Source organism: Paroedura picta, chromosome 5, assembly GCF_049243985.1.
Source record: "Paroedura picta isolate Pp20150507F chromosome 5, Ppicta_v3.0, whole genome shotgun sequence".
In the NCBI taxonomy this organism is placed as follows: domain Eukaryota; kingdom Metazoa; phylum Chordata; class Lepidosauria; order Squamata; family Gekkonidae; genus Paroedura; species Paroedura picta.
In genome coordinates this window covers 74,090,706-74,108,110 of record NC_135373.1, presented here as the reverse complement: position 1 = coordinate 74,108,110, position 17,405 = coordinate 74,090,706, and the positions used below count along the sequence as shown (strand labels likewise).

Here is a 17,405-nt window from a genome sequence, read left to right as displayed (position 1 = left end):
ATCTTCACCAAGAAATCCTATTGGTGATTACAGCTCTTTCTAAAATGCTAGGAGAGGAAAATAATGACAAAAACAATTATCGCTCAGTTCTCAGATCAGTCCAAATATCACAGATACGGCACTTGCCAGTGACAGCTTTTGCCTTCTGTGAGTATAATTAGTTGAAGCAGTTGAGTAGAATGAAAAAAATATAATATGGGTACTGCACAACTGAGAAGTTTGTTTACTTCATTTATATCCCACTTTTCCTTTCCCAGCAGGAACCAAAGCAGCTTGCACCACTCTTTTTCTACTCCATTTTAGCCTCACAACAGCCCTGTGAAACAGTTTGGGCTGAATGTTTGTGACTGGCCCAAAGTCACCCAGTCAACTTCCATGGCAGTGTAGGGATTAAGATCTGGTTCTTCTAGAGCAGGGGTAGTCAAACTGTGGCCCTCCAGATGTCCATGGACTACAATTCCCAGGAGCCCCCTGGCAGGGGGCTCCTGGGAATTGTAGTCCATGGACATCTGAAGGGCCGCAGTTTGACTACCCCTGTTCTAGAGCAGTGGTTCTCAACCTTCCTAATGCTGCGATCCCCTAATGCTGCGACCAAGGCCACCGCCACATTGCTGCCTCCACCGCCGCACCACAGTGGCAGCGGCAGAAGTGGTGGCGGTGGTCCCAATGATCCCAGGGGGGTCCTGGCATTAGGAAGGAAAGGAAAGGGGAAAAGGAAGGAGGAAGGGGGAAGGAAGGAAGGAAGGAAGGAAGGAAGGAAGGAAGGAAGGAAGGAAGGAAGGAAGGAAGGAAGGAAGGAAGGAAGGAAGGAAGGAAGGAAGGAAAGGAGCCATAGGCAACACTGTTCCCCCCTTCCGCCCAATGGTACCCCTCCTATCTGCCAGCGCAGCCACCTGAGTGGGAGTCCTGAAGGCAGCATGGATGAGGCCTGGGCATTCCCCCTGACTGCAGCCACCTGAGTGGGAGGCTTAAAGGTGGTGCAGGCAAGGCCTGTTGTTCCTCTTCCTGCCTGTGTGCACAGCCACATATCAATGCTTCCACTAACCAAATGCATTTCAGCATTGCTGCCTTTATCAGTGTTCAGGAATACAATAAAAACAGCATACATAAAATCCAAAAAAATAAATAAAATAAAAACAGCTTTATACAGCTAGCTCCTTTACATAAAATGGAACGTCAATTCTGTAGACAAGAAGGCCAAATAAAAATATTTGAGTGCTCTAATATTTCAAAAGTAGCCCCTGGTCAAGGTAAGCACTTTCAGTGTCCAGTAAGTGTCATGTAGGAGCCAACCTTCATCCAAAGTATGCTGCAGTGTTTAAAGAGCACTGGGCATAAAGTGTATATAAAACTGTTAGCTGAAATCATCAGGACTGAGGATGAGGTAGTCACCAATATGTCAGATACACTCAGTGCCTCTGTGTAGTGGTTAGGAGTGCAGACTTCTAATCTGGCATGCCAGGTTGGATTCTGCACTCCCCCACATACAGCCAGCTGGGTGACCTTGGGCTTGCCACAGCACTGATAAAACTGGTCTGACCGAGCAATAATATCAGGGCTCTCTCAGCCTCACCCACCTCACAAGGTGTCTGTTGTGGGGAGAGGAAAGGGAAGGCGACTAAGCCACTTTGAGACTCCGGGTAGAGAAAAGTGGCATATAAGAACCAACTCTTCTGTCTCACCCACTGGAGGCAGTTGTGAAGATCCTGGGTCAGTGTATTGAGTTTATGGTCAAGGGGCTTCCTCTGTTTGCATCAAGTGAAAGAGAAAGCCTGTGTTGTTCTCCAACAGAACAGCTTAGTCCACAAATAAACTATGAAATGTCAAAGGAAAGAAGCAGTGAATGTGTGGTTTCAACCATACTCACACTTAACAATAAACCTTATGAAAGAACCCATATGGAAAAAGCCTCACATCAGGATGCAAAATCTGTATTAATTCTGCAAGCTGTGATGCACTTAGTTCCTTCTGTAAATACCACTTATTAAACGTTCATGAACATTTTTGTTGCTTCCTCTGTGGGTGATGTGGGTCACATTAAAACAGAAACACCAGGAGGGCAAACTATGAATGAATACAAAGATTTTAAGGAAAGTAGAGAGTTGTATCAATACCGGATCCATGTACATTAAATCTAAATCATTTTTGGAGGTGCAGAGTGGCCCATTATAAGAAGATTGCATCTTGGAACCAAAGAAAACAATGAATAGGAAAACAATTAGAAAATGAAGAAGAATCTGTCTAGAAATAAGTATGTGTGAGTTTAGTGGTGGAAAAAAAAACTGAACATGTCTTTTGTCAAGAGTGGTCACAGTAAAGATGGTGCTTAGGGTGTTCCAGTTCAGATTGCATTCACCTGACAGACTTCACTTCAGAGCCAGGGACTAAGATACCAACAGCTGTTTACACTTCTTGCTACTACTTTAATGACAACATTGTAGCATCTTCATCAAAAGGCCTGAAATCTGACAAGGGATTCTTCCATCTGCCCCTGAACTCAGGATATAATAACAAGCTATGTTCAGCTTTATTCTGTTTCAGGTTATGACATTTTACATGGTGGCAGTTTGCAAGAAAGTTGGCGGGGGGAACCACTGTCAATTTTGCATATCTAATGTGGCTTCCAGTTTGGAAAACCTTCTGCATTCTGAAAGTATATAATTTCTTTAACTTAGTTTACCTCCACAACTATCCCATGTTAAAGTCTATCACATGTTAAAGTCGAAATCCCTTAGACTTAATCTTTCATATCACAATTGGTCAAGGAAATATTGTATGAGTCATGACTATCCTTGCTTCAGACTACTGCTGAATAATGACTAGAGCTACAGGAAAACTGGATGAAGCTTGGGATATGTAAACTAGTAGGAAAGGTGGGGGAAGCATCTAAGAATTCTTACGTAATTAAATGATGCTCATGGACAATTCAGCATATATTGCAGTAACTTGAAGGTTAAATAAACCCTATATAATAGCTAGTCCTCCCCCCCCTCCACATACCTTCTGATAAATCCCTTCTCTCTAATAAGATATGTCAGGGGGTAATTCTCCCCAAACTGCACAAATCTGCCATCAACAGATATCTCTTCCTATTTTTTATTTTAATAACAAGCTGCAAACTTACTGATAATGACTGTTAGGAAATAGGATTACTCAAGTGAACTAAATCCTACTCGTTCTTTATATGCTATAGGATTTTATAAATTCGTGTCTCAAACCCAGAGAGAGAAAATGTGGAGTTATGTACCAGGTTCATGTGTCTCAAATAATCATAACTCACTATGTTTCATGTGGATCATGGAACAAAACAGCATGAGTGACAGTAACCTAGTGTATTTTTGCAACAAATACACCCAGTTTGCTGAGGATGCAGGTGACATCTTATTCTCCTCAATACATGTGCAAAATCATGATACTGTCAAAACTCAGAATTATAGCAGGTGTGAATCAAAATGGCAGCACTTTCCTTTTCAACAACCTTCCCAAGCATAATCTGTTGAGCAGTTGAAGAAGAAACAGAGGTAGCTGAAGGGCCTAAGAATAAGTACAAAAATCCAAGGCAGATGTGCCTTATTTAATTATTTTATTTAAAATAAATGTGCACATGCCTTTCTCTTGTGAATCTCAAGACCCAAAGTGTATAAAAGCAAACATTAAAAGAAAAGATATTTAAAAAATTCTAATTCATCTTAAAACACTTTATGGACACACCAACAGGGTATTCTCCCTTTACCCCAAAAGCTCTCTTGAATAGTCCTGTTTTACTGCCTCACTGGAAATCCAGGAAAGTGTAATCCCTCTGTCCCTTTCCTATAGGCTGCTTGTGAACATACCTTGGATAAGGGAGATATTGACAGTAAGCCTTGCAGGGAAAAATGAAGTTGCCACATGGGACTGTACAAGGAGAGTTGATCCTTCAAACTGTGGGGACCAGATCATGAAGATCTTTAAGGGTGAGCACCAACATCTTGAATTGCACCTGGAAGCTAATAGGCAACCTCTGAATAGGAGTGACACATTCTTGCTGTCTCGCCCCAGTTAACAAACAGTTGCTTCATCTTTCATGGTGCTGGATCAACCTATAATAAGCAAATCTTTTTGTGTGGATTTGCCCATTGTAAGAGGGCTGCTGTGTTTTCAATCTGAGAACAAAAGAATAAGATAAAGGGTGGGAGGGACAGAGAATTAGTAAGAATCTGCCTGGAAACAAGTAGCACATTACATCTCTCGTTTTTCTTGTTCCTCCCAACCAAATTTGTAATTTATTCTGTTTATGGTCTTTGCTTATTTTGTGCAGCAAAATGACAGATTTGGAGCTGATAATAAAATGGCCTCCTCTCCTGCCTTCTATTTTAATGGTATTTCCTGTGTATTTCATCGAGCTCAGCTAGTCTGCACATGAACAATTAATCAGCAACTCTATTTCAGTATTATGGGCTTCTCTTTCAATATCAGCAACACAGAAGATACTGTGAGCAATGAAACAGTAACATATAACATCACTCACCTTGTCCCTTCCTATTGCTTCCTTCATAATTTGCAGTGGTGCTGAAACATCAAAAGAAACAACTGGAACTTTATGAAACCACGCTGAAGAAAACAGTTTTCAGATTCAGGAATGTGGAGAAGAATCTGCAAACCAATGATCTGTAAACACAAATTGCATTTCTGAGTTGAGACTTACATGTTCTGACCCAATGACACAGGCACAAGAGCCCTTTTATACATTGTTTCTCTGTTACTTTCAATAGTTCTCTGTGTTATTTGAATGATTGCAATTGCATTTTCCACAAATATGAACACACATACACAGAAAGTGTCCCTGATCAGGGCAAATGACTTTTTCAGCCAACTTTATGGGGCAAAGGCTTGTAGGGTACTGTACAGATTCTCTTGTTCATTCTCAAAAGCAGAGTTATGCCTTTGAAATATCCAAATGCTAATGAATTGCAGAAACAACTAAAATGCTAATCAGAGTGAAAATCTATAATTTCCTAAATGAAGGGCAAAGTGAAAAACAATCTTGGACTGCTATCCGGCTTTCATTATCGCCTTGATTTGCAAAGGGTCATTTGATAGAGAGAAAAAAGCACACAGATTGACTTGTCCCAGAGAATGATGACATTTACCCAAAGTAAATCATAAACAAAAGAATACAAATTATTGTAGTGGCATATTCTCTGATTGTGCATCAGATCAAAAATTGTAAGAATATAAAAATGAATGTTGGTATTTGGCATGTAAATAGAATTCTTCACCTGAGCCAGTCTGAGCTGGTATAACTGTTGTGACATAGGTAAATCAGGAAAATGACATTAAAGTTCAATTTGCATAACAATGTGAATAATTGTTTTTTTTTTTTCAAATGAGAACCATGCAGCCAAAACTATTTTTCAAGGGCCTAAAATTTCTTACATTGCACTCATAAACTCATGGATCTCAATGGACTTAGAAGGATCTCAATGGACTTAGAAGGATGCAAACTCTTTTTTTCTCCATCCTCTTGTTACTGAAAAATGCAGTATGATACTAAGCAACCTAATGATCTTTCAATTATGTCATCTGGGTACTGAATTTACATTTTATGTTAGCTGAGCTTTTGACAACACAAATAGCTATAACAACCAAATCTCCATTCAGTTAAATCAGAGTCCAGTAGCACCTTTAAGACGAACAAAGATTTATTCAGAGTGTGAGCTTTCAAGTGCAAGCATTCTTAGTCAGACTATGATCTTACATGACCCACTGGATCATAGTCTGACAAAGAGTGAATGCACTCGAAAGCTCACACCTTGAATAAATCTTTGTTGGTCTTAAAGATGCTGCTGGACTCTGATTTTATTGTGCTTCTTCAGACCAACACAGCTACCCATTTGAATCTATTCAGTTAATTTGCCATAATTAAAAAAAAAACCAAAATAATATAAAAGACCCGCCAGAATCTGGCAGATCCATACCAGCAGGGGGAACTTGTGTACCATCCTACAGGCCTCAAATTGAGAGGGAACATTTCTATTAGCCTTGTTCTTTAGCTCTTTCCTCACCCTGCTCTTCTGATCCTCAGGAGTCCATTTGTCCCCACTGTTTCTCTCTGCCTTATGACCGACTTGGCCCTTTGAAGGCTCCAACTCCCATGGGACTTAAGCAATTCCTGCAGAATGCTGTTGCCACCACCTTGCATCCAAACTGCCACCCCAAACACATCTATACTGTGATTCATCTCTATGTTTCCCCACCCCTGGCTCAAGGCTGGATCTCACCTGCTCCTCAAGCAGTGGGCTGTTAAAAGGCCAGTCCATATCAAGCAGTGGATCAGCAGGTTTTGCCTTAAAGGTGCCCCAGATACTGTTGCTTTGGTACATGGAGACTGCAAATAGGTCCTCAAAGTTAGGGATCCAGGATTATACATTATAGCTATAAAGTATAAACTTATTTCATGCCATTGTGCCCTTTCTGGGAAGAAAAAAGATGTGTATCTTTTGGCAACTATACCTAATACAAAAAACCCATGTTAACAGGTTAATGTTTGAATGCACCATAAGATACAGGTTCTTCAGTGGAATATGTGGGGGCAGGAAGCCATTGAGGGGGCTTTACATCTATTAACCCAGCAGGATGCAAATATGGCCATGCTGAAAGTGGCATGGGGCTGCTGTGAGTAGGACAAGATTCCCTCCCCCACCAAGACCCAATAAAAGCCAGAAGTAGCTGGAAAGAGGGAAGGTGCTGAAAGAAATTATTGGCTCTCTCTCCAACTGGCAGCAAAGTTGCCATTGGTGGGGAGGCAATATGGAGGGAGGTGATGAGACTGAGTCAGAAGGCAGCCCAACAGGGTGCCTGCAGAGAGAAACTATCCATGAAACAGGCTCTGGAACTCAAGCTTGTCTTGTAGTTGCAGTGAGGATACAGAGGTAGGCTCCAGACCTAGGGAGGAGGCCAGAGAAGCCTCTTGGAAGTATAAGAACTTGAACAGCATGAAAATATTGTTATAAAAGGATACTTACCTGGGTGTGAATGATGACCATGGGTGGTGAGAGGAGCAGTCATGTCACACTGCCAGAGATTCCACCACACCTTACATACAGGTTGATCCTCACAGAATGATTGAATATGTTATTGCCTATTTTTATTAGTGATTAACAAGTCTACCTCCCATACCTTGCTTTCTGTGCTCCCCATCTTCAAAGCTGAGGTAACTGACAATTAGGGACAGGTCATTACCAGTGGTGGTAACCTTAAATCTTACCTGGACCCTATCATAGTGATGTTTAGGCACCAGGCCGAAACATTTCTGTTTAGCCAGGATTCTAACTAAGAGGTTTTAGCTCTCATTTTGTCTGCTTCTAATCCAAAGTCTATTTTATGGCTATAATGATTAATATTGTTTTATGTCTTGGCTTTTTTGATGGCTTGTTTTGTTCTTGTATTAATCATTTACAGTGTGGTTATGGCTTTTATGGAATTGATTTTATTTTTTAAGCTATCTGGAACAGGATTCTGGGAAGTCAGCAAATAAATTCCCTAAATAAATAAACCCATAGAGGTTATTTGAGAGTTTATTTAATTACTAGCAAGAAAGCCCATTGCAACCAGGAATGCAATGGGCGCTAGGACCCAGGGGACACCAGGAGGTGCTTTTTTTTCCTGCTGCGTGGAGCTGTGAAAGGCTCCTACAGGGTTTTTTTTTTTTCTGCTGCTTGGAGCTGGGAAAGGCTCCTACAGGGTTTTGTTTTCTGCTGCTTGGATCTGCGAAAGGCTCCTACAGGGTTTTTTTTTCTGCTGCTTGGAGCTGTGAAAGGCTCCTGCAGGGTTTTTTTTTTCTGCTAGCTCTCGTGGGCGTGCCGGCTTGGAGCTCCTACAGGGGGTTTTTTCCCTGCTGCTTGGAACTGGGAAAGGCTCCTACAGGGTTTTTTTTTCCTGCTGCTTGGAGCTGGGAAAGGCTCCTTCAGGGTTTTGTTTTCTGCTGCTTGGATCTGCGAAAGGCTCCTACAGGGTTTTTTTTCCTGCTGCTTGGAGCTGTGAAAGGCTCCTGCAGGGTTTTTTTTTTCTGCTAGCTCTCGTGGGCGTGCCGGCTTGGAGCTCCTACAGGGGTTTTTTTTCCTGCTGCTTGGAGCTGGGAAAGGCTCCTTCAGGGTTTTGTTTTCTGCTGCTTGGATCTGCGAAAGGCTCCTACAGGGTTTTTTTTTTCTGCTGCTTGGATCTGCGAAAGGCTCCTACAGGGTTTTTTTTTCTGCTGCTTGGAGCTGTGAAAGGCTCCTGCAGGGTTTTTTTTTTCTGCTAGCTCTCGTGGGCGTGCCGGCTTGGAGCTCCTACAGGGGGTTTTTTTCCTGCTGCTTGGAACTGGGAAAGGCTCCTACAGGGTTTTTTTTTCCTGCTGCTTGGAGCTGGGAAAGGCTCCTACAGGGTTTTGTTTTCTGCTGCTTGGATCTGCGAAAGGCTCCTACAGGGTTTTTTTTTCTGCTGCTTGGAGCTGTGAAAGGCTCCTGCAGGGTTTTTTTTTTCTGCTAGCTCTCGTGGGCGTGCCGGCTTGGAGCTCCTACAGGGGTTTTTTTTTCTGCTGCTTGGAGCTGGGAAAGGCTCCTTCAGGGTTTTGTTTTCTGCTGCGTGGAGCTGCGAAAGGCTCCTACAGGGTTAATTTTTTTCTGCTGCCTCTCGTCGGCGCGGCGGCTTGGAGCTCCTACAGGGGTTTTTTTTTCTGCTGCCTCTCGTCGCGCTAGCGGCGAAAGGCTCCTCCGGGGGTGTTTCTTTTTTTTCTGCAGCTTCTCGGCGGCTGGAGTCTTGTGTTGTGTTTGCGGCGGGGGCTTCCTTGGGGCCGGCCTGACGCGGTGAGAGACGCTTCGCGCCTCTCACCACGTCAGGCCGGGAGCAACTGCGAGCCGCGCTGAGCGCGGCTCGCAGTTGCTGGGGCTGGGAATCGGAGGGACCAATCGGCAGGCGCTTCGCGCCTGCCGTTTGGTCCCTCCGGTTGTCTGTCATGAGGAAGGGTCCAATCCGGACCCTTCCTCATCCCGGACACATCCCGCCCCAGAACCCCTTACTGTTTTATTTAGTCCGTGGCGCCCGCGGCGCCACGGGCGGTGTACAGATAAGACTAATTCATAAAAAGGAAGGGAAAAGACACTTGTGATTTGTCAACATTTCATGCAATCCAAAAAGAAACTGTAAAAAGAATGAATACACTAAATTCTCAGATGTATAGATATTTTTTCTGTATGGCTTGGTTGTTCTGTATGATTTTTGGACATTCAAATACAGAATGTGCCTTGCTTCAATTACTTGTTTTCAATAAAATAACCTATAAGATTACTAGGATTTAGTGGTTTTGTGCTTGTGCAGTTGCTGATATTCATACATGTTCAGAACTCACTGGATTGAAGAACAGTTTCCAGGTAGCATTGTCAAGCATTTGTGATTCACTTCAGATCACAAGTGGACACAATTGGCTCTAGGTGTCAAGCAGGCAAAAAGCAAACTCAGCTGATTATAGAACCAAACCATGAAGTTTCCCCTTTCCCACACAAGGAGTCAGACAACCCAGAAAATGGCCCCTATTGTGAGCCTCTCAGAGGGTGATTCCACGCCAATGGCACCACTCCAGAGTGCCATTGGTACATTGCAGTTGAGAAGTATGCTCCACCACTTCTTGTGTCCCCACAGGGTACACATTTCAGTGGCAGACCCAGTCCACCACTAACATTTGTCCCCATGGGAGACACAGCCACAATGGAAAGGTTCCACCACATAGGTGGGGCGAGGGGGGATTTTGCAGGAAGGTGGAATTGTGTGAGAATGCAATCCCACCTTCCTGCAAAAAAAAAAAAAAAAAGCCCCATTCAGCCCCGCAGCACTGTGGAGCTGAGTGGAGCGGTTTTTGCCCTCTCTGGTCCTCCATAGGATGGGGAGGAGCCAGGCCTTCTGTCCATACAGGCTTCTACCAGGCTAGGCTCGATTGGCCCCTGGAGTGTTTAAGGGAATGCAGAAAATATCCACATTTCCTTAAAGCAGGGCAACAGCAGCCTAATGCATGCCAGGCTCTGGAGGAGGCCAACCTGGAGGAAATATCATGTGGAAGTGGAGATTAGCCCTGCTTCCATATGAGCATCCTCCCAGTCTTTTCCATCCATGTGGAATTGGCCAGAGTGGAAAGGAGAGGACCAAAGCTTCCACCTACTTTTATTGTTTGTATACAGAAACTGTCTTATGGTGAGACCATGAGTCCATTGTACTGATCATTATCTATTCTGTCTGGCTGCAGTTCTACAAGGTCTCTGACCAATAAAGTTATTTTCAAACTCCTTTAACTGGCGATGGCAAAGACTGAACTTGCAAAAAATGTGATCTCTATCACTGAGACACAGCCATTGCAAAATCTTTGAATGGTAATAATTATAGGGCAATTCTTACAACCATCCATCAGTGAAATCTCTAAAAGGAGGCATGGTAGGAAAGAGAGAATGATAATCATTGTGCCTAAGAGGAATGAAAAACCTTTATGCTAACTAATTCAAAATGCTTGCTGAACAAGTTAAGCCTGTCAAGAATTCTAAGAAGTATATGCTATTGAGAACTAGACTGAATACCCATTGATAAATTTGATGACTTTTGTCCTCTAAGGATGAAAGAACACATTCTGTTGCAATGAAAGCCAATAGCAAGACTTCTGCCATATTCAAAAGTGAGGACTGCTGTGTACGTTTTGCAGGTAAAAATCAGGCATTCTTTTTTTATGCAGGAGACCATAATAAATAATCATAATGCTTCTTCCAGCATTAACATCAATGAACCTTTGGGAGAATTATAGAGCCTTTCCCCAAAGTAAGATTATAAAATATAGATGCTTCCTTGCTTTGGAAGAGAATGAGAATTTCTCAGTGTTTTTCACTCCTCTTGAATTAATGGGTTCAAAATGAATAACACACCAAGAAGAAGTAAACACCTGCAAGATAAATGGAAGCCCAGTGCTGCTTAATTGATTATACTGACTGCAAAATGACAAAAGAGGCCATGGATAGTCATTAAAATTTACAAAACAATAGCAGAGGCCATAAAGAGGTCAGAAGAATAATGCACCCTTATTACTAGACTCCTTTTTAGATCTTTCACTATATTCATTTACTGTTCAGTTTTTAAAAGAACAGGACTTTCATGAACCTGTCAACAGTGATTTATGAAGTTCATTTTCTCTTCATATGTTTATAGATCAAACATGGAAAGAGAGGCTCAACATTATTGAACACATTTAATATTAAAAGGAGGGGTATTTCAACTCTGCATTGTGCTGGCTTAAACAATTTGGGAGGGCAAAAATAATTACACTCAAGCAATTGCTTTGATCATGGATAAGTGCTTCTAAAATCAATACACCCATTTAGTACAGTGCAGTAGTTCCTAAAGAAGCATCCCTTTGTGCTATGATAGCGCAAAGTTATTAGTGCCGGAAGTACATTGCAAAATTAAAGGCTAAGCACATTGGGGGAAGGGCATGATAGCAGCTGTTTTCTGAGAATGACAATATAGAATTGCTTTGTACCATGACTGCAAGAAGCTTTCACATCTCAACTCAAAATTCCTTTGAGTAATTAATTCCTTTCTTAGTTAATTAATTATAATTACAATGTTTTTTTTCCCCACCAAGAATCAGAAGGTGTCCCAATTGCACCACACCACCAGCCCCTGTGGTAGTTTAGGCCTAATTATAGCCTGAAGATCTTCCAGAACTAGATCTGATCTCCAGACTACAGAAACCAGTTTCATGGCTTTGAAGGGTAGATGCTATGGCATTATGCCTCACTGCCTCCATTGGGCTCCCCCCCCCCCACAATACCTTCAGGAATTTTCCAACCTTGGAATTAGCAACCCCATTTCTTGACAAGCATTCTGGAAAGTTTAGTGAAAGTTTAATTCACATAATAGCATGAGTGCATGAATCAACAGTGTTCTGTATATGAACATTATCATATTGCCTTGTTTTTCATCTGCCCTCCATCCATCCTACAATGTCAGCCACGTTGGACACTTGCCTAAACAGTTTACTACTATACCTCCATGCACACCCAGGAGCATTTTAGGGTTTTAGCTCTGGTTCGAAGAGAACAACACCACAAAAAGTTTACAAGGAACCATCAGGATAACTGATTGACCCAAATAGAAAAGATACTTTCAAAATGAATGGCTTTTTGGTTCTATGATATGATCATGGAATACACAGCAATCAATTAGAGTCCCCTCCCCCCCAAGAGATAGCAGTTAACATTAACTTCTATGCAACTAGAAAAGCCTCTTGTGGTGCAGGGTGGTAAGGGAGCCAACATGCGGTCTGAAGCTGCCTAAGAATAGGCTGCCTAAGGAGGTGGTGAACTCCCCCTCACTGGCAGTCTTCAAGCAAAGGCTGGATACACACTTTTCCAACTCTATGATTCTATGATTCTATGATTCTAACTCTGACCATGAGGCTGGGAGCTTGATCCCAGCAGCCTGCTCAAGGTTGACTCAGCCTTCCATCCTTCCGAGTTCGGTAAAATGAGTACCCAGCTTGCTGGGGGGTAAAACAGAAATGACTGGGGAAGGCACTGGCAAACCACCCCGTATTGAGTCTGCCAAGAAAATGTTAGACCCCAAGGGTCAGACATGACTTGGTGCTTGCACAGAGGGGATGTCTTTACCTTTATGCAACTAGAAGAGTTGGTTTTTATACTCTGCTTTTCAATAACCAAAGGGATCTCAAAGCTTTTCTCTCCCTACAACAGACACCCTGTGAGGTAGGTGTGGCTGAAACATTCCATGGGATCAAACATGTAGGGGCTCCTGCTCAGTCCAATTGGGGGTCAAATAAATTAGGAAAACTGTGTGTCTGAAACTGTCCATAGAGTTTTCTCTGTAGAGCAGATGGGGTCTGCAGCAAAGAAATTAAAAGACGCTTGCTCCTGGGGAGGAAAGCTATGGCAAATCTAGACAGCATCCTAAAAAGCAGAGACATCACTCTGCCAACAAAAGTGTGCTTAGTCAAGGCTATGGTATTCCCAGTTGCAATGTATGGCTGCGAAGGTTGGACCATAAGGAAGGCCGAGCATCAAAGAATTGAGGCTTTTGAACTCTGGTGCTGGAGAAGACTCTTGCAAGTCCCTTGGACTGCAAGGCGCATAAACCGGTCAGTCCTAGAGGAGATCAGCCCTGACTGCTCCTTAGAAGGCCAGATCCTGAAGATGAAACTGAAATACTTTGGCCACCTGTCGTGGTTCGGTCCTTGGTGGCTGGGGAACCGGACCGAACCCCGCCATCAGAGGCGCCCGCGATCACGGAGGTAGGGCATGGTGATCATAGGCAAGCCGGCAGCTGGGCGCCCCACCCGATCGTTGAGGTGGCAATGGCCGCTAAAGAACCTCAATGTCCCCCTCCACCTTTTGACAAGGGCCCGGAGATGGCCCTTTGTTCCAGGAAAATGGGCCATCAGGAACCCCGGAAAACCTCGCATATGTGCATGAGTCATGATTGTATCAGCATGTTCCCTCCGCAAGTACTGGGTGGGGCAATACAGCCTAAGGAGGTGGGTTTTGTATAAAAGGGAGCTTCCACCTGGAGTTCGGTGGAAGCTCTTACTCCATACCAGCGGACTCCACGTTGCTGAAATAAAGCTTGTTCCTGTTGTATCGTTCACCAGGCCTGGCGTGACGTTTTCTTCAAAGGGGCACCCTGGTTTTTCAGTTAGCAAGCGGGTCCCCGACATCGTAAGAGCTTCCCACCGAACTCCAGGGTCGGCATCGCATCCGAGCGCTTATCGGGACGGATCCAGAGATGGCGTTTTCAAGCAACGGGGCGGTCTCGACCCCCACGAACCCCGGGAACATGAGTTTAATGTCCCCGGGAGATTTCCTCCGAAAATCGGGGGGCCAGGAGCAGCTGTCCGGGACCCCGAGACCCTCGGCAGTGGCGGCCAAGGGAAGGCGCCGGGCCATGGGGTTCCCAAGCACGGCGGGGAGCGCGCCGAGGTCTGGGGGGTTGGCCCCAACCTGGGACACCCAGCTGAGGCAGGCGCTTCGCCCGGTAGGACCTGAGGAATCCCTAGAGGACCTGCGGCGGGCCATGGCGGACTTGGCCAGGCGCTTGCAGGCAGCTGAAGCCCGTGAGCAAGCTCGGGCCGGGCCCGGAGGGACTGGTAATACAACGGCGGAGGGGATCGCGTCGAGTGAGGACGTCTCCAGCGACGAGGACGAGCCCGGCACTGGTGAGCGGGCCCCGGACCCCGACCCGGAGCAGTTTTCAGTCCCGAGTAGGCGAGACGGCCAGCGGAGAGGCGAGACAGCAGAGGATCTCGGGGGAGCGGGTGAGCCGACGGGGCGGCGAGAGCCGGACCAACGCAGGAGCGACGTGCAAGGCAGGGAGCGGCACGGCGTCGTTGGGCAAGTTGGTAGCCGGTGGAGCGGAGCAGGACGAGACGGCGGACGCCGAGAATCCCGGATCCGGAGGGGGTCGGACTACTCTCCAAAACGTTCCCCCCCAGAGCTTAAGGCGCGTTTCGACGGGACGCCGGACGACCTCCCGCAGTTCCTCCTCCACGCGCTGACGCATGCCCGGAGGTATGGAGACCGGTATGAGGACAAGGCAAAGAGTCGGATCAAGGGACTTCGACAGGGTACTAGGGGGGTTATGGACTATATAGACATTTTCCGGAGGGAAGCAGGCAAGGTGTTCTCCTGGAACGAGGAGACCCAAATCGAGTACTTCCGGGAGGGCCTTAACCCGAAGCTTAGGGAATGGGCCGTGATCAAGGGGACGGAAGAAGATCTGTCTACACTGGAGGGGTGGTGTTTTGTGGTCGCCAAGCTGGAAGCCAGCCTGGGTTGGGCCGCCGCACCCCCCCGGGAGGCCAAAGGCGGGTCAGCCGAGGCGCCGAGACCGGGCCCCGACAACTCTCGCCCCAAACGACCCCCGAACCCCGAGCGGGAAAGGAGACGCCGGGAAGGTCTGTGCCTGAAATGCGGGGGGTCAGGACATTTCGCAGCAGCGTGCCATCGGCAAGGGGGGGAGGACCGCGGGCTCTCCCAGGGGGGAGGTGCGACACGCCCCCAGCAGGCACGCCGGGCGGAGGACCTCCGCAACGAACCGGGAAGCGCCCAGGCGACGGGAAACGGCCAGGACCTGCTGTAGACGGCGCCGGGCAGCAGGTCCCGCGGTGCGAGGGAAAACCCCTACAGCATGAGGCGCGACCTCCGAACGTGGTAATTTTAGAGCTCCGGAACCCGGAGAACGGACTAAGTTGGGTGGGGGAGGCTCTTTTGGACTCTGGATGCGACCACAGCATGGTCCACCCCCAGATAGCCCGGGCTTTGGGGCTACCGAAGCGCATTCGGAAGGTTCCCCTGGTTTTCGTCCAGATGGACGGCAGCCCGATTCAGGGGGGACCTTTCGGGGAGGAGGTGGGTCCTATCGCCATCCACATAGGGGACCACCAAGAGCTGCGGTGGCTGATCCAGGTCCCCGTAGCGGGATATCGGGCGGTGTTGGGCCTGGATTGGCTGAAGGAACACAACCCCGTGGTGGACTGGCGGGCGGGGACCCTGAAGTTCGACTTGACGGTGGGTGCACGGCATCGGGTCCCCCACGAGAATTCCAGCCACAAGAGGACGGCGGCGCGTCCCAGGGGAGCGGCGGCGGCGCAGCAGGAGATACCAGAGCCCGAGGTCCCGCCAGAGTACCGAGACCTCGCAGCCGTTTTCAGCGAGCGGGAAGCGGACGAGCTACCCCCACACCGCCGCACGGACTGCGCTATCAACATCCCAGAGGGGGCGGTACTACCCAAAGGGCGCATCTACAAGATGAGTGAGGGTGAGCTCAAGGACCTCCGGGAGTTTTTGGGTAAAAATCTGGCCCGAGGTTTCATCCGGCCCGCTTCCAGTCCCATGGGAGCTCCAGTCTTGTTCGTCCGGAAAAAGGATGGGTCCCGACGGCTGTGCCAGGACTACCGGGGCCTCAACGCCATCGCAGCGGGGAACGCTTACCCCCTCCCGCTGATCCCGGACTCTGTTCACTAAGCTGGACCTAAGGGAGGCGTACTACCGGGTACGCATCCGGGAGGGGGATGAGTGGAAAACAGCGTTTAACTGTCAATTGGGACAATTCGAATTTAAAGTGATGCCGTTCGGTTTAAGCGGGGCACCTGGGGTTTTCATGAGTCTAATTAATGAGGTGTTGCAGGACCTTCTGTTTCAGGGGGTGGTTGTTTATTTGGATGACGTCCTGATCTACAGCCAAGATCCCCAAGAGCACGTGACCCTGGTGAGGGAGGTGTTAAAGCGCCTGCTGGCAAACCACCTATACGTGAAGCTGGCTAAGTGCGAATTCCACCGTCCCTCCCTGGACTATTTGGGCTACCGCATCTCAGCCCAGGGCATAGCTATGGACCCCGAGAAGGTGCAGGCGGTGCTGGCCTGGGAAAGGCCCCGCACCCGGAAACAGCTACAAAGCTTCCTGGGGTTTGCTAACTTTTTTAGAGGCTTCATCCCCAGATACTCCTCCGTAGTGGCTCCCCTCACGGACTTGCTAGGTACCAAGGGGAGAGGTCCTCGCGCCACGCGGCCCAGCGCAGCGCTCGGCTGGAATGAGAAATCGGAGGCAGCGTTCCTGGCCCTCAAGCAAGCTTTCGCGTCTGAGCCCACGCTACTGCACGTCGACCCAACCCAGCCGATGGTGGTACAAGTCGACGCCAGCGACGCAGCAGCCGGGGCGGTTCTCCTGCAGCGAGACAAGGCGGGACAGCTGAGGCCGGCGGCCTACCTCTCACGAAAATTCGCCGAAACGGAGCGGAACTGGTCTACCTGGGAGAAGGAGGCGTTTGCGATTAAGTTCGCCCTCACCGAATGGCGGCATTGGCTGGAGGAAACAGAGGAGCCGTTCGAGGTCTGGACAGATCACAAGAATCTGGAGGCGCTCCGGCAACCGCGATCCCTGAACGCCAAACAGATGAGGTGGGCGGAGTTCTTTTCGCGGTACAATTTCAAGCTTGGTCACATCCCCGGCAAAGAGAATTTCCTCGCGGACGCCCTCTCCCGTCTGCCGCATTATGGGGAGGGGTACGCTCCCTGCACCAGGTCCGTGTTTGGTGAGGAGCAGCTGGGACGGGGGGTCGTCACTAGGCGTCGGGCCAGGGAGGAATGGGAGCCCGACCCGGCGACCGCCCCGCTCCGAGACCGCCTAGTGGCAGCCTACGGGACAGACGAGGAGCTGGCTGAGCTCCGGGACTCTTTGATTTTGGACTCCGGTCTCTGGCGGAGGGGGGAGGCTGTCTACGTCCCGGAAGGGCTACGACGGGAAGCCCTCAGCCTCTGCCACGATGCTAAGACCGCCGGGCACTTCGGTTTCGTAAAATCCTGGAAGTTGGCCCGGCGGCGGTTTTGGTGGCCCAGTCTGCG

The 17,405-nt window shown here is 47.5% G+C and overlaps 1 long non-coding RNA gene across 1 annotated transcript in view; it reads right to left on the bottom strand.

Annotated features, from left to right (window-relative positions):
• Positions 1-3,619: 3,619 nt before the first annotated feature.
• LOC143839082 (uncharacterized) overlaps positions 3,620-17,405 on the bottom strand; it is a 35,864-nt gene continuing 22,078 nt past the window's right edge. Inside the window, exons 3-4 of the long non-coding RNA XR_013231593.1 lie at positions 4,508-4,647; positions 3,620-4,142 (exon numbers count right to left, since the gene is read on the bottom strand). This is a non-coding gene — a long non-coding RNA (uncharacterized LOC143839082). The remainder of the gene's footprint in view (positions 4,143-4,507; positions 4,648-17,405) is intronic.